This window comes from Homarus americanus, unplaced genomic scaffold, assembly GCF_018991925.1.
Source record: "Homarus americanus isolate GMGI-L3 unplaced genomic scaffold, GMGI_Hamer_2.0 scaffold1024, whole genome shotgun sequence".
NCBI lineage: Eukaryota > Metazoa > Arthropoda > Malacostraca > Decapoda > Nephropidae > Homarus > Homarus americanus.
In genome coordinates this window covers 7,957,313-7,975,895 of record NW_024715228.1, presented here as the reverse complement: position 1 = coordinate 7,975,895, position 18,583 = coordinate 7,957,313, and positions in this window count along the sequence as shown.

The following is an 18,583-nucleotide window of genomic DNA, read 5'->3' as shown; positions in this document are numbered from 1 at the left end:
TGTGAGGGGTTGCCGCCTAAAAGAATGAAAACCAATTTTCATTAGTGCTGAATACCTCAAAGGCACATCCGGGAGTTCCACAATACAGACGGTGACGCTAGATATCACAACACAACCTGCTGGTGATCGGGTCTGGCCTTTACTCCTGCAGGTTGTCCCCAGTTCAGTATTGTGACCAGTCCTGACCATGAGGCTGAAAGGCTGCTGCGGTGGGCGAAATCCTAAAGAACTGGACAAGTTATGAGACATCAGGAAACGACGGTGGGCGGACTGAAAACATGGTTAACGTCGGGGTAAAAGGTGAAACTTTCTTTGACATATCATGTAATCTGTCTCACTCGGGTTGGTATTATCAGTTCAGCATCGTCTGTGACCTCACGCGGCAGCTGAACCCGAGAGGAATCCAACTCTCACGTCGTATTACACTAAACCTCCTTAAAAATAATTACAGTACGGTATAAACTGTACACACACACAGGCGGTGCAGCGCGACATGAGGCAACAAGGTTACACTATCATGCAGTTGGTTCCGGTAAGGCATGAGGGCGGGAGGAGCGTCGCTTCATGAGCTGTTATTAAAGGAGTGAAGACCACAATATGAAGATGTGTTAAGCGAGTGTTGACCATACTGTGTCGACCACAAGTGGGTGCGGGATTAATGTCTCCTGAGGAATCTGCCAGACTACCAGCGAGGCCCCGGGTTACCATGGTTACCAAACAGCAACAACAGAACAAGGGAAATAAATCCGGGTGCTGAGTTACCGATCCAGGAATGGTTTACTCCAGTTAGGTGAGCGGCAGCCACTCCGTCTGGTGTACGGTACCTCACAACAGTAGTCACCACTATCACACAACCAAAACTGACATTCATGTCGTTATAAAAATCACACAGAAAGAGTACAAAACAGGTATTACAACCTACTGAAGGGCCAAACAACTGCGGGGTGACAAAGGTTGCTTCAGCGCTGACCAGAGGAAAGGTTATGGTTACAAGTCAACCAGTCACTCAAGGTTCCTTCAGTCAATAAGTCAGTCAGTCACTCAGGATTGATTTTCATGGAACTGTCTGACGCACCTGAAAGGCGGCGGCAGTGGTAGTGATAGATGGTGACGGTAGTGACAGATGGTGACGGTCGTAGTGATGATAATGGGGGTCATAATCAAGATGTGGTAGATGGTGATGACGGAAGTGATAGTGGTGATAGTGGGAAATGGTGGTAGTGATAATGATGGTGATGGTGGTAGTGATGACGATGGTGATGGTGGCAGATGGTGATGGTTGTAGTGATGATGGTGGTAATGATGATGGTGATAGTGGTAATGATGATGGTGATAATGGTGATGGTGGTAATGATGATGGTGATAGTGATTATGGTGATAGTGATGATGGTGGTAATGATGATGGTGATGGTGGCAATGATGATGGTGATAGTGATGATGGTGGTAATGATGATGATGATGGTGGTAATGATAATGCTGGTGAGTTACCGTAGAGAATCTATGTGAATCTGGAACTGGATTTCAGATGAAGAGATAAAACAAACAAGTACTGATAACACGTCCCTGTCACTAATTAAATGTTGGTAGAGATAACACACATCTGACTGATAAAGACTTGTGACCACTAAAGAGACAAATGTCATTGATAAGAGAAACATGACAACTGCCAACAAACGTGCTGAGTAAATAATAATAATTTAATAAAAGTGATAATAATACTAATACTAATACTAATAATAATCACAAGTCAATAAAAAATGAAAAGCAAAATAATAATAATAATAATATCAACAATATCATAATAATACCAGCAACAAGAATACCAAACAAATAAATAATAACACACGCAACACCCCCCCCCCCAGGTAGTAATGTCACAAAAACAGGTTGCGACCTTTTTTTCCCCTCTCAACATCCCAAACTTCCCCGAAGAATTAATATGACCCAGCTGTAAGTACGACCACAGCCACTACACACTACTGCCACCCGGCCCCTGTGTTGCTACGACATCTGTTGAACATTAAAAGATCTGAAACTAGAGACGAAATTCAGTTATAGCTATCACCGCTTACGTTCAAGATATCGTAAACTATAACCTTCAGATATCGTAAAGTAAAACCACAACGTTCAGATAATGTAAAATATATTGACTGGGGTAGCAACACGGGGGCAACAGGACGCAGCAATGCACATGTGTGAGATTTAGCATACGGATATTGCACAAGTTCTTGATAACACGCCCCTTGACACGACACGTGGCTGATACGTTACATATTATGGCTTTTACATAGCACACCTATATATAAGATGCATCTCTGACACTAAATACATATATACACATAATTGACACGATATACTGTACATACATGCCTTTGAGTCGACACATGTATATTATGCCTCTTGACACAATATATGCATAATCCTTTGACAATACATAATTATACACATAGAGATACAAGTATAACCTTGAAACAACACACATACATACATAGGCGCTCGTAATGTACACACAACATACATACACACACATACATACGTACATACATACATCTTTAACACAACACATACCCGAAAAAATACCATCATCATTTTACAAAGTTCTATCAACCACTACTCACTAGACCGCCAAGCTCTAAAACTCCTGCTCTCTCCCTTACAGTTAGAGCTGAGGAGGAGGAGTCGCTCAAGGGCAAGCTGGTGTGGCAAACTCTTGCTCATCGCCCAAGGTCAACCTCCTCCATAGTAATGCCCCAACTGGCAACCCCCTTCCTCCCTCCCCACAACCATAACAAACACACACTTGCAAAATTTTACGACCAAAGTTTCCATTGGCTTTTGTTATCGTATTTTTTCCCTACTGCTTTTCATCATTCAAATTTTCACCGGCTTTTGTTAACATTTCTGTTTTTTTCCGCTTTATTTTTTTTACTACTAACGTCTCCATTGGCTTTTGTTATTCCAATATTTGAGTGGGTTTTTTTTTTGTTCGTTATTTCATGGCTTTTATTTCATCATCAAAGTAATTTACTCTCTTCTAAAAGTTCATTTCATTATTAAAGTCTTTTGTTTCGTGAAAATCTCCATTGGCTTTTGTTTAAATTTTAGTATTTCCCTTTTCATTCATTAACATTTTTCCGTCGAGTTTTGTAATCGAAAAACTTTGTCCATTTTCTTATTAAGGTGAGAAAGTTTTTAACAGCAGGAAGCATAAATACCAAACTATAGTTTAAACACAGAAAGCACAAAACACCAGACGTACTGTTGATGCATACTTGACCAGCAGGCTTGGCGGACGACAGACATTCCTATAAGAGGAAATAATAACTGGAGCAGACGCCAAGAGAGAGAGAGAGAGAGAGAGAGAGAGAGAGACTCATAGTAAAATAAACACAAGGGGGGATGTAGCATCGCTCCTCTTTAAGAAAACAAGACAGCTGTCACCCCTACGACACTACAGCCTCTCTCTCTCTCTCTCTCTCTCTCTCTTGTAATCCTTGCTCTGCCTCTCTTTCTTCTCCCCCATTCTCTCTATTCCTTCCTCGCCCCATCTCCCTCTCCTCCTCCCTTCGCTCTTATAATAATTCTTATCCTGCCTTTCATCCTCGTCCTCCCCTTTCTGGTTCCCTCTCATTATTCCCTCCCTTCTCACTCCTCTCTCTCTCTCTCTCACACTATTTCTTTCTTCTTCCCCCTACTCTTTATCGCCATCTCTTCCTTTCTCCCCCTTCTCTTTCTGTCTTCTGTTCTTCTCCTTGTCTGTCTGCCTGTGTCTGTATGGCTGTCTTGTGTCTGGCTATCAGTGCAATGGTCCACCTCCCCCATCACCACCAGACAAGAATCTTCCTATTTCAATGATCAGGACTCAGACCTCATCCTGGACTCAATCTCTCACGTACTCTAACCCCACCATGGACTCAATCTCTCACGTACACCGGACTCTAACCCCTTACGACACAACCAGTCCTTGTTCAGTGAGTCTGTATGTGTGTGTTTGTGTTCCATATATGGTTGTGACAGTGCAGTAAAGTTATTATTATTTTATTAGTATTACTGTAACTACTACCCGGGATTATTTACGATCCTTAATTGCTGTTTATAATTATTACCAATACCATTACTATCATAAAATATATTCGAACTATTTTTTACGATTATTAATTATTATTGTTTTTTGCTATTCTTATCATTTTCTTAGTTATTTTTATTACTGTTAAAATTATTATCATCGTCATCATTATTCCTCTCCAGGGTAGAAGGGAGTAAGTGTAGTCATGAGCCAATATTGTAACATAAGGAGCTGCGGCAATATCATGTGGCTGAGGAGGAAAACTTGAGGAGGGAGACAAAACAGACCAAGGGTGGACAAACAAGCACAGGACGACGGAGCACTGAGCCGCCCCCCCCCCTCCCTCCCTCCCTCCCTCCTTCCTTCCCTCCCCTCCCTCCTCCCTCCACTCCCCTCCCTCCTCTCCTCCCTCCCACACACACGTGCAGCAGAGCAAGCGTGCTGCTACACCTGACAGATGGTTCCTTATTAACCCAGCTAACAGGTGAAGTACACCACCACCATGCCCGCATCTTTGTAAAAACATCGCTGGCACCACAACCGCACCACCTAACGTCACACACACACACACCTACCTTCCTGTTCTGACGAGCTACATAGCAGCAGCGTCTCAGCCCCCCCTCTCTCTCTCTCCTCGTCTTCTAACCTTATCTGACGTACACCCAGCACCTTTTGAGGGTTCATTCCCCAGCAAGTAGGTCATGCTTCGTACTAATTCCTCCCTTCATCTTCCTTCTCCAGGTAGGTCATTCTTCGTATTCATTCCCCCTCCAAGTCTCACACGCGATCACACTATTTTCTGTACTTTTTTGCGAATGATTTAACGTGTCGAATAAATAAAGAACAACAGCTTTATAATTAATGGGGAAGAGAGAGAGAGAGACTTTCCCTTCTGTACCTCCCCCTGACACAACCTTGAGCTGACAATGATCCACACAACCACAAAAGAAGGAGCCTAATCCGCCCTCCCTCCCCCTCCCCCCCTCAATTCATATCCACCGTCATGAAACACACTCAGGGCCTCAGTCAAGGGCACATTAGGGAGGCAAACCACTCAGTATAAGTCCTGTCCTAACCCACACCGTTCCAATTCAATTTCATTTTGTTTTTAAAAAGTTTTCTACACACACTATGGTTACACTAACGCATTCTACATACATAATAACACCAATTAATTAAGTTTCAGCAGCATATAAGTGTGTATAAATGGGTACTACTAAACAGTTTACTAATTTACTACTATATCTCGAAGTACATTTAAGTATAGCCTCTACTCCATAAACCACCACGGGTTGATATCGAGATGTTCCCTAAGTTAATATGACGACCATACTAACGTGCACACACACACACACACACACACACACACACACACACACACACACACACAAGAACAGGGATTTTCAACATACCTCACGGATATATTGCCACCGCTATACCGTGCACCCGCAACACATTTACTGACTCAGGAATGTGTTGGTGTTGTACTCAGGCGCACGTGTACACCCACAACACACACACACTGTCCTTGGCTGTATATTGTACATTGTCACCTGAAGAAAACATACATATATATGCAGCTTAAAAAAAAGACTTCAATTTATTTTTATTATGATTATGGTCATTATTATTATTATTATTATTATTATTATTATTATTATTATTATTATTATTATAGCTATTACGATTGATTACGATCATTAATATTACTGGTTATTTCATTATGATTATGATAATTATGATTACTACTATTACCATTATCACTGTTGTCATAACGATTATTAATATAGTTTGAACTAATGTAATACAAGCTATACCAGAAATATTATCATTATTGTCAAGCTTTCTTCTTCAGACACACTGGCTATATTGTTAATTTAATATGCCAACAAGTATGATTATTATTTTCCTTAATTTCCATAATGCTAGTCAGGTAAATCAACTCTTGAACAGTCACAGTAAAATGCGCGCGCGCACACCACACACACACACACACACACACACACACACACACACAAAGGTCTAGCTGCTGTGATCACACGCGCACGCACACACACGCACACACAATATTACACTGCACCAATTACGTAATATCACCTGCAAATGTAATAGCGTATTACGTAACAAAGAGAGCGAAAGAGGATAGAGACGGGAGGGAGGGAGAGACGGGAGGGAGGGAGAGACGGGAGGGAGAGAGGGAGAGACGGGAGGGAGGGAGCGGAACCAGGAATAAAGGTAAGTCGTAAATGGTCGGACCAAAACGAGCGCGCGCACATCCGGACGGACGAATGGACAGGTGTACGGGTTGAAAGGTAATCTATCACGGATCTTTAATCCACAATGTCCTCCTCATCTGTCAACTTCAAAAACAGCAAACCCACTGACTGACACACACACACACACACACACACACACACACACACACACACACACACACACACACGTTTCCAAACACCCAACTTATTCGACATCTGAACACTTTTTTTTGCCTTTGTTTTAATCAAGACTACCTGTCTGGCAATAATGTGTTGCGCCACAATCAGAATGGTAATCAGGCCCATCAGGGTCCACAGCGACAGGGATTAATGTTGTACCACCTCCTGTTGTTGTGGTTGTTGACATTGGTTGTGGTTATTAGTGTTAGCTATTGTTGATGTGGTTGTTAGTACTGGCATCTGTCCAATAACACACTGTTCTGTTTCCTCACAACATAACGATCTAATTATCACAGACAGACAGACAGACAGACAGACAGACAGACAGACAGACAGACAGACAGAGACAGACAGACACACACGAGTATCTTATTCACTACCCTAAACATTACACACCGGCACACAAATAACTTAACTCATCTCACGGTCTTATGAACACACAACTAACACCAATGAATCATAACTAACACACAGTACAGTATATACGTCACGTCTTCCATTACCACCACATAATGCTTTCACCATTAAACACCTCATCATCAAAAGGTGTCTGTCTACATAACTAACGCAAGGGGGGTAGACAGGTAGACACAGGTACAGTAATGGTGTTTGCCTGTTGTTTTCCCTCGAGGGCAAGCCAACTAAACAAACCAAATTATCATCATCACAGCACCTGCACTTACAGCCATTACAAAATATTACTTCTCTTAAAATAATTGAAAAATATTACCCGTACAATTTAACAACAATTATGATTCATTATTGCTGCACTAACAACAATCGTAAAATAATAAGAGTTTCTGCCTTAATAACAATGATGAAATATTACAACAACAACAGCAGCAGCAATTACAAAACATTTATAATAACAACTACAAAATATTACAGCAGCAGCAGCAACAACAACAACGATTACAAAACATTACAGCACCAACAACTACAAAATATTATCACAACAACAACGATTACAAAACATTACAGCACCAACAACTACAAAATATTATCACAACAACAACGATTACAAAAATATTATACAGCCACAACAACTAAAAAACACAGCGTTAAGAGAATTTACACAGAGCCTTTTTTTTACACAATGGGACCTTTTTACCCCAACAGAGCCTTTAATAAGCACAATGGGACCTTTTTACCCCAACAGAGCCTTTAATAAGCACAACGGGACCTTTTTTGAATTCAGCAGATTTTTTAACACAATGCAGCTTTATTTTTACACAATAAAACCCAAAAGCCATTCTTGCATAAGCCGCGGGGCGTGATTAGAATATCAGGTTATATCACCTAGAAATAAGAAAATAAGCAGTGGAAAAGAAGAAGGGAGAAAAGTAAGGAAGAACGACAAAGGAATAAAGAAAGAGAAAAGAGGACGGGAGGGAAGTGTAAAAAAAAAAAACATTCTGAAAAATCCTTAAACCCATTTAAGAGTTCCTGCGCCAACGTTCTAACTAAAAAAAATAAAACACAAAAACTCGGCCATTTTCTGAATCCCTTTGAAAACTCAATGTAATAAAACGTCAGAGGCCCAATTAAACAAAAAAGGTTTTATTTCTAACTGAATTTCAGAAACAAAAAAAATGAAATGAATGAATATCAGAACAACAAAACTTTAAATGGATTTCAGGACAATTTTTTTTTATAAATTAAAATCTGATAAAGAAACTTACTTTTATATAATTTTTATACACAATTAAAAAAAATCCAATATGGCTGATAAACAAATTAATTAAATCCGCATCACCTTCAGAAAACAAAACACACTATTATTTCTACATTAATTTATAAGCCATTAATAAAAAATAAAATAGACAAGAATAACACACGAATTGGAGCAGCAATTTTTTTTCAGGGGGACATTTTACACCACCACCGAAATCAATTCCCAACTTTTCTTTTTAACATTTCCCCGACCATAAGTAATTCTGGCAGCACGCGCTAGTACACACACCGTGGGGATACTTACACACACACACACACACACACACACACACACACACACACACACACACACACACACACACAGGGTCTGAGGAAGAGAAATAGATAAGTAGTGAAAGAGGATATAAGAAGAGAGATAGAAGAGAGAAGAGAAAGAGAAGAGAAAGAGGAGATAAAAGAGAAAGATAAAGGAGATAAGAAGGGAAAGGGAGGCGGGATAGAAAACAAGAAGAAAGATAAAGGAAATAGATAGAGAGAATAAATAAGGAGAGACTTGGAAGATAATAAGAATGGGGAAGGGGCGAAAAAAGATAAGGCAAGCACAATAAAAGATAATTAAAATATGAATGACAAAAGACGAGAGAGAGAGTCACAGTAAACATCACGAGCCCCCCCACTGGCCTTCACCCACCCGCCCCTCTTAATAATTCAAGTCATAATCACTGCAGGCCACATCCACGCAACCTTTAACGCCACTATAAATCTTAACACCACCAAATACGGTGTAAATGTCCCTTAATAAACCCCTAACACCGATATAGCCACTTTAATTACTAACTATAATACCCAAAGTCATTAGATTCACTCAAAACTCTTTTAATGGTACTATTAACCCAGGATCATTAAATCCCATAATGGCGCCATCATACTCCAATACAGACCATTATTATACTCTAACACCAATATAAATCACTATTATACCCTGACAAATATACTGTATAGCACTATCATACTCAAGCACAATTCTATACCACTATTATACTGTAACAATAATATACTATCATACTCTTAGCACTAATATATACCGCAAATTCTAACTCCTTTATGCCACCATTAAACTCTTTAAAAACCGCTATGGTACTCTTTAAAAACCGCTATTGTACTCTTTAAAAACCGCTATTGTACTCTTTAAAAACCGCTATTGTACTCTTTAAAAACCGCTATTGTACTCGTTAAAACAACTACTGTACCCTTTTAAATCAATTTTGTACTCATTAAATCCACTTCACTCTTGACTTTAATCACACACACACACACACACACAAAGACCATGTACCTCACAACAACTCAGCCAATACAGAGCTTAGTCATCTCGCTTCTTGAGACCTGAAATTAACACGAGGGGCTTTACACACTACGGCAGTGAACACAACAGTGAGCAAAAGACCTCCAGTCTCTTAATTCTTAGGTCGGCGTGCCAATGACCTCTATGTGGGCTGGCCCCACCACCACGGTCAAGTAAACACACACACACACACACACACACACACACACAGTGAAATATTTAGAAACAAATAAAAGTATAAAAAAATAAAAACATAATTAAACACACACACACACACACACACACACACACACACACACACACACACACACACACACACACACGGGATATGTAAGGTATGGCGTGAACTCGGAGCCTAATACCAGTGGATGAAGACGAATAAACAAGCAAACAAAAACCACATCGCGGGGAAGTATAGACTGGAGCAAACAAAACTGGGATGGTGGGTTAATAAGCGTAAACAAGCAAAACTGTAATGCAGGGTAAACACACGTATGCGAACTATACCATGAAGAGCAAACAGGCGTAAACAAAACGATGAAGACTATAAAGTGGGGTAAACAGAGGCACATAAGAAAACAAAAGTAACAAATAAAAAACCAGAGTGGCACACAGGGTAAACAATAAAACAAACAAATCGATACCCAGAATACCACACAGGGTAAACAAACAAACAAATCAGAGCCCAGAGTAACATACAGGGTAAACACTCAAATAAACAAATCAAACTCCAGAGTGGCATCCAGGGCAAACAAAAAAAATAAACAAACAACCAAACACCATGGGGTAAGGATTAGCAAACAGACAAAAAAAAAACACTACACCAACTCCCGGAAATAGGAGCAAACAGTGAGGGAACCAAGACGACCTCAACCCTATTCTGATCTACCAATTTGTCGTCTCTTTCGGGGGGAGTCGTGAGTCGTAGGGGTCCATTCCACTGCAGCTCCTTTGATCACCTCAATATAAACTCCTTTGGCTATCCCAATTTACCCCTTTAAACTACCTTCAATTTACCCATTTAATCTCCTTATCTTACCCTCTATGGCACTTCCAATTTATCCTCTTTGGCCTTCATAATTTATCTCCATTGGCCATCACAATTTATTCCCCATTGGTCACCCTAATTTAACCTCCAGTAGCCAATCCAATTTACCCCCTTAATCAACCCAATTTACCCTCCTTGACCATCCCAATTTATTCCCTTTGACCACCCACAATCCGCCTCCTCTGGCCACCCCAATACGCCCCCATTCGGATCTGTTATTTCTAGTGAGGGAATATTCCTCCAGACACGATCCCCACGCCCCAACCCTCTCGTGTCTCACCGAAATTAACATAACCTTTCAAGTACGACTCCCCCAGAAACCCGGAGTACCATGTTTCAATGCTTCTTTTTTCTCCCCACGAATTTCCGATATTCACTGTACTGTAAATCCCCCTCGAGTACGATGTTTTAAGCCCCTGAGTACGACGAACGACTTTTTGAGAAGGTAGTCGTTGCACTCAAGGGGTTAAGTCAACGTAACCAAGAGGATCAGTCATCGTATTCAAGGGGTTAATTCATCGTACTCAAGGGGTTAAGAGGTCGTACTCAGGGGGGTTAAGTGGTCGTACTCAGGGGGTTAAGTCATCGCACTGAAGGGGTTAAGTCATTGCACTCAAGGGGTTAAGTCATTGCACTCAAGGGGTTAAGTCATCGCACGCAAGGGTTAAGTCATCGCACGCAAGGGGTTAACGCTGCACACAAACACGGGTTAAACAAGAGCATGTGTCATACTGTGTGGGTGGAGGAGGCATTTTACCCCGTATGTCCTCATTCTTCAACAACCGCGAACACTGTGCATGTTTTGGTACATATCTGTGACTGTGACTGTGTGTGTGTGTGTGTGTTTTATTGTACACCTGTGCCATTAAATGTGCGTGCTTTTGTACACGTGGGACTGTGTGTGTTTTGTATACCTTTCTATCTGAGCTTGTGTTTATGGTGTAAACGCGTGACTGTGTGTGGTTTCCGACCCAAACGTACGCGCGTGTGTGTGTGTGTGGACAGCTGGCAGTGTACTTGTCTTCGTGGCAACCTGCCCTTACGTATCGATGAACTATTCATCGCACTTAATACTTTAAGGCTCGCTGGCCCGGCACTTAAGTTCCTAAAAAAAATTTCAATACCTGGGATATTTCTCCCCCTCCCTCGTCTATTCACCTGTCGAGTCGAGGTTTGCCATGTTCAGGGAATGTAGAGGAGCTTCTCCCATAATGCCATATCTCTACCATCCGGTGGTAACCCGCCCCCCCCTGACACAAACACACAGTCTCTCTCTCTCTCTCTCTCTCTGGCGTCGGCGGGATCAGTGAAGCCACTAACAGGCTGGCTAGAGGGATCACAAGCACAGGTTAAAGCAGGAAGCACCATTGCAACAACACCACAGCCCGGTAACAGCACCATAGTCCGGTAACACCACCACAGCAACAGCCCCATAGCAACAACACCACAGCAACACCACCACAGTAGCAACACCACAGCAACACCACCACCACAGCAACACCACCACCACAGCAACACCACCACCACAGCAGCACCAAAGCAACAACAGCACCACAGCAACAACAGCACCATAGCAACAGCCAGTCATCCAGACAACAAGTCACTATCAAGCCAGCCAGCCACCCCAGGTAGCTAACAAGTCACTACGAAGCCAGCCAGCCAACCAAGCCACTACCAAGCCAGAGAGCAACACAGAGGCCAACCAACCACGTGCATCTGGCCAGTGAATCAATACTCTTATCTGAGGCTCTCCCGTACAACTGTTTTCACCGACTCGTACTTTATGTTGAATCTTTTATGGCGTCTCCCTCTGTCTTTCGTGTGCGTGTATGTATGTATGTATGTATGTATGTATGTATGTATGTATGTATGTATATGTGTGTGTGTGTGATCTGTTTTCTAGCTTCTTATTCCTTTTGTGTTCGCTTACTTGTTTTCTCTCTTTCGCTCCTTCGTTCTCTGTATCCGTCTCTCTCCAAATACCAATTACCTTTGCGGCTTCCTTTGTACCCATGAGAACCTACGTCTCCACCCAACTGTCCTCACTGCCAGCTGATCAACCAGTCAGTGTGTCCTGTACTCGCCCCCAGCAGGCTCGTCTCACCTCTTATATCCGGCTTGTTAACTCTTCAATACTCAAGGAACATAATGACTTCACTCTTAATAACCACCAAAGGTTCTTCTGTAAATTAAGTATAGGTCGGGTTTTTTTTGTCAGTAAAGCAACAAATATTACGAGTGTATAAAAATCATCCTTTCGAGGAGCATAATATTTGGTTACTGACAAAGAGTACACAGAGTTAATCCAGTCTCAGGGTCATATATGTGTTAATCCAGTCTCCGCCTGATCGATGCTCATGTGGGGTTTATTATTATGTATATCGTAAAAATAAAAATAAAATCCTATACTTGCACGCCGCTCGTTGATGATTACAAAGCTCCCGGATGTTTACGCGTTAATTTTTTCCTTCTCGTCTGTAGCACGTCTACTGTTCACCTAGTTCAGCTTCAATTAATTATTCTTGTCCATTATGCACTCAAGCGTGTACTTTAATTAAAGAACTAAGATATCCAGGTGTTTGTCAAGAATATCATAAAAAATAACACATTTCTTGTTTTTCCTCGTTACACCTCAACAGTCACCATCATCACCACCACCAGTAAGCACTCCCATTAGTTCTGAAATCCAGCTCACCCATGCAGCAAATGCTATCAACGTTTACTAGTGCATGACTCACACATAATGGTTCTTGTGCGACAACATTAATTAAGTCGAGATGTGACGTGGCTTGAAGAGCATCATCACTACAGGGCGCGGAGGGCCTTTGTTATGATCCTGCTTACAGGGTCGTTTTTGGGGTTCTATGTTGTAACGATACTTCTTCTTGTGACACCCTTCTCTCCCTCTCTCTCGTGTGTTCGTGTGTGGGGGGAGGGGGGTGGGGATCAGTGTCAAAGCAACTTTTAACCCGTCGACTTGATATGCGTCTCTCCAACACAAAGGCCTTATTGTTTAACATGTTTAAGGCCTCCAGATAAAACCACAGCATCGCGTCAACAATGAACTCCCGAAGACCCCGTAAAATCAACGATCTCTTACCCTGGAGGACGCGATAATTGTCGTGCCGTGACCACTGAAGGAGAGACACTTTATCTGACACACAACTCCTCAAGGATTCTCTCATTTCTCTCAATAACCTGACTGTCTCAAGTATCCAAACCCTCATTTCTTTCTCTCTTTTTCAGGTTTTCTTTCTTTCAAACAAAAAATCATCCTTCTTGTCAACCTCCGCCTCCCTCCTCCCACCCGGCAAATCGATCATAAAATACCAATCAACTGTTATTGTTTCAGTAATTCGGTGTTTCAATAGCCAGGGTATTTAAGCACCGTTCGCCTAGTCTTAGTTTCTACAGCATTTTGGCGATTCACTGGTCAGGGTCTATAAAAAAAATGTTCATAAAATTTCAAGTTCGATGTAAACAGATTTCACAACTTAAAAAAGCAAAACACAAAAGGTCTTCTCTCCGTCATGCTATCAATATCATGCAGACGTGACACTCCAGCCTGTTGGTGTCCTCGATAAATACGACTTTCGCAATAGTCTCGGGCGTCAGGATCGTCCTTGAAGATGAGATGAAGTCATGATTGGTGGTTTTACCTCAGACAGACATCAATAAGAGGAAAAACTCAAAAGAATAAACACGCCATCTTGAGAGACGTCGATTTTTACAGGTGATGGCAATGGGTTTAAATCGACACATCATCGCTCTATGAAATTTCCCTCCTTAGAAATTCAAGACCTTCAGTTGTAGTTTTTCCCCACACAGCCTCTACTTTAAAAATCTTACACAACAAATGAAAATGTATACACCATATTCTTTTTATTTCAAGACCCTGAGAGAGAAGGATTAAGCAAGATACTACTATATATATATATATATATATATATATATATATATATATATATATATATATATATATATATATATATATATATATATATCGGTATTTCCCAAACACAGATAAAGGCGCAGACAGCAACATAAGTAAATTTGCTGATGACACTAAAATAGGGCGTGTAATTAAAACTGACGAGGAATCCGCAAAACTATAGGAAGATCTAAAAAAAAATTTCGAATGGTCTGAAAAATGGCAGAAGAAATTCAATGTGGACCAATGTAAAGTACTTAGTTTAGCTGTAAACAGAGAAACCAGATATCAGATGAACAACGATGTTATTGAGAAATCCGAATGTGAGAAAGATTTAGGAGTAATGATAAGTAGGAATCTTAAGCCAAGTAAACAATGTGTATTTGCTCGAAACAAGGCTAATAAAGTACTTGGGTCCATACAAAGGAGTGTTAGTTACAAGACTAGCGAGGTCATCCTAAAACTATATCTTGCGCTTGTGAGACCTCACTTGGATTACACAGTTCAATTCTGGTCACAGTATTACAGAAAGGATATAGAATCCCTAGAAAGAATTCAGAGGAGAATTACAAGACTAATCCCGAGTAGTCGGAACCTTGAGTACAGAGACAGGTTTAAAGCCTCTTAATTTGCGCTCCTGTGAGAGACGTAGAGTGAGGGGCGATATGATAGAGGTGTATAAATGGAAGTCAGGGCTAAACAAAGGGGATATAACAAAGGTACTCAAACTATCCAACCAGGAGCGAACTCGTAACAATGGTTGTAAATTAGACAAATTTAGATTTAGGCGCGAAATAGGTAAACATTGGTTTGTAAATAAATGATAATAATAATAAACGGTTTATTAATAGAGTTGCAGCCGGTGGCTGAAAATATACAGACTTACCTTTGATTTAGTAGTGGATGAATGGAACAAGTTACCAAACATCATTATTGACTCGAATACGATGGATAGCTTTAAACATAGGTTGGATGGATATATGAGCAACAGGGGTTGGGTGTAAATGGGACTGCCCAGTATGGGCCAATAGGCCCGCTGTAGTTTCCTCCATTCTTATGTTCTTATGTTCTTATTACACATAAACACAAACACAGCTTATAAATACAACACAGATTATAAATAAACAAACAAAGTAAAAACATCACACAATACTAAAAGTAAACACGCTGAACCGAATCAATAAAAAAATAAAACTGTTGGCGCATAGAACTAACACAAATATTTCAAGATTCATGAATATGTAAAGGGGACACACGGACACACACACACATACAGTACATACATATTAGTGCACCAGTGAGCGATGCAATAACGCCCCCTTGACAAAAATTCCACTTGTTTTTTAAATACTACACGATATGTACGTCCACTCCAGCCTGGTGATCGTGTTATTATTGGCAATAGCACTACACTACCCCTCACTGCTACACTACTCCTCTATACCTCCCCACTACACTACACCTCACTGCTACACTACTCCTCTATACCTCCCCACTACACTACACCTCACTGCTACACTACTCCTCTATACCTCCCCACTACACTACCCCTCACTGCTACACTACTCCATACCTCACTACTCCTCTATACCTCCCCACTACACTACACCTCACTGCTACACTACTCCTCTATACCTCACTACTCCTCTCTATACCTCCCCACTACACTACCCCTCACACTACACTACTCCTCTACCTCACTACTCTCTCTGTGCCTCCACTACACTACCCCTCACTGCTTTCACTCACTCTCCTCCTACTCCTCTGTACCTCCCTACACTACCCCTCACTGCTACACTACTCCTCTATACCTCCCCACTACACTACCCCTCACTGCTACACCATCTATCTATACCTCCACACACTACCCCTCACTGTACCTCCCTACCCTCCCTACTCCTCTCTATACCTCTATACCTCCCTACCCTCCCTTTCTTCCCCACTCACTCCATGCCTCCTTTCTCCCTCTACCTCCCTTTCTTTCTACCTCACTATCATCTCTGTCTCCCCACTACTACCCCTCACTGCTACACTGCTCCTCTATGCCTCCTTTCACTCCTCTCTATGTCACCCCACTACACTACCCTCACTGCTACACTATATATGCCTCCTCTATTTTATCCCACTACACTACCTCCTTAACTGCTCATATACACTCCCCACTACTTTACACCACCAACACACTTTCTCCTCTATACCTCCCACTACACTACCTCACTGCTACACTACTCCACCACCTCCTGCTCTCTCTATACCTCCCACTACACTACCCCTCACTGCTACACACTACTCCATACCTCACTGCTCCTCTATACCTCCCCACTACACTACCCCTCCCACTGCTACACTTTCTCCATACCTCCTACTCCTCTCTATATATCACTACACTGCTACTATACATACCTCCTGTCCCCCACTACACTACCCCTCCCTTGCTCCACATACCTCCTCTCCTCTCTATACCTCCCACTACACTACACCTCCCTCTCCATACCTCTGTCCTCTATACCTCCCCTACACTACCCCTCCCACACTACTCCCATACCTCACTACTCCTCTATACCTCCCCACTACACTACCCCTCACTGCTACACTACTCCTCTATACCTCACTACTCCTCTCTATACCTCCCCACTACACTACCCCTCACTGCTACACTACTCCTCTCTATACCTCCCCACTACACTACCCCTCACTGCTACACAATACCCAACTACACTTTACTGATAAATTACTCCCATTACACCTCACTCCTACACTACCTCCCACAACACTTTCTTCCTCGAAAAGGATATGACTCATTGTGAATCTATGAAGACGAGAAGTGATTCATCTTATTTACTGTGTTGCGGACGTGATCAAATGTGTGTGTGTGTGTGTGTGTGTGTGTGTGTGTGTGTGTGTTTCTATTAGTTGTCTAAGTTCTTTCTACACAACACAATGCAACAACACCTCTCAAACCATACAACACCGCCCCACCTAAAACCATACCACAAAATACCAATACCAGACCGCACACCACAGCATACGACACACACATCACAGCACACCAACACCACACCGCACCGCACATATCATACAACACCGCAAAACATCACCTACCACCCCCACCACACCACACCACTCCCTATCAATTCCCCTCTCTGTTTCTCCACTACTCTAACCCATTATCCCTTCACCTCTTTCTCCTCCACCCCAACACAGAAGTGAGGAGAGGAATAAAGACGATACACAACTGCCATCAAATGTCTCCCAGCATCAGTATTATCGCTCTTTAATAACTGATAAGGAGGAACTATTGTATTTCATCCAAACAACTCCCTGCGCACACACATATATATATATACCAATTCAAAGAAAAAAATTACTTGTTTCACCCGGTATTAATTTACATAACACGTGTATACAAACTCGTAACTTACAAATGAAAAATAGTTATCGCAATATCAAGTTTTAATAGACAGCATTTTGTTTAACAGCTTGTGGATGTGACTAATATAAACATTATTTACAATATATATATTTTTTAAACACTCTATTCCACTATTCCCTGAGGCAGGTAAGTTCCCACCACAACAACAGTTTCATAACATCATTCCGTTCCATAAAATTTATGTCACACACAGGACCACCATACTCGAGGGATCAAGCTATGTACGAATCCCCTCCCTACCCCACCTCCCCTCCCCCCGATATCAACGCTGCCAGACACACGATACTGTCCAGTCTATCGAGAAGGACACTGCCAGACACACGATACTGTCCAGTCTATCGAGAAGGACACTGCCAGACACACGATACTGTCCAGTCTATCGAGAAGGACACTGCCAGACACACGATACTGTCCAACCCCCCCTCCTCCACACACACACACTATCGACACTGTCAACGAACGATAACTATCCACACGAGATCAAGTTTTTCGTCCAAGTGATCAATTTAACTTTATCGTACTCAGGTAGAGGAGATAATTATCTTACCGTGGTACTTACTACCCTACACGACCCCCTATTTAACGCCTCTCACACTTGGCGACCGCACGCGCAAAACTACCTACACCCAACACGACCCACTTGAAGTTAAA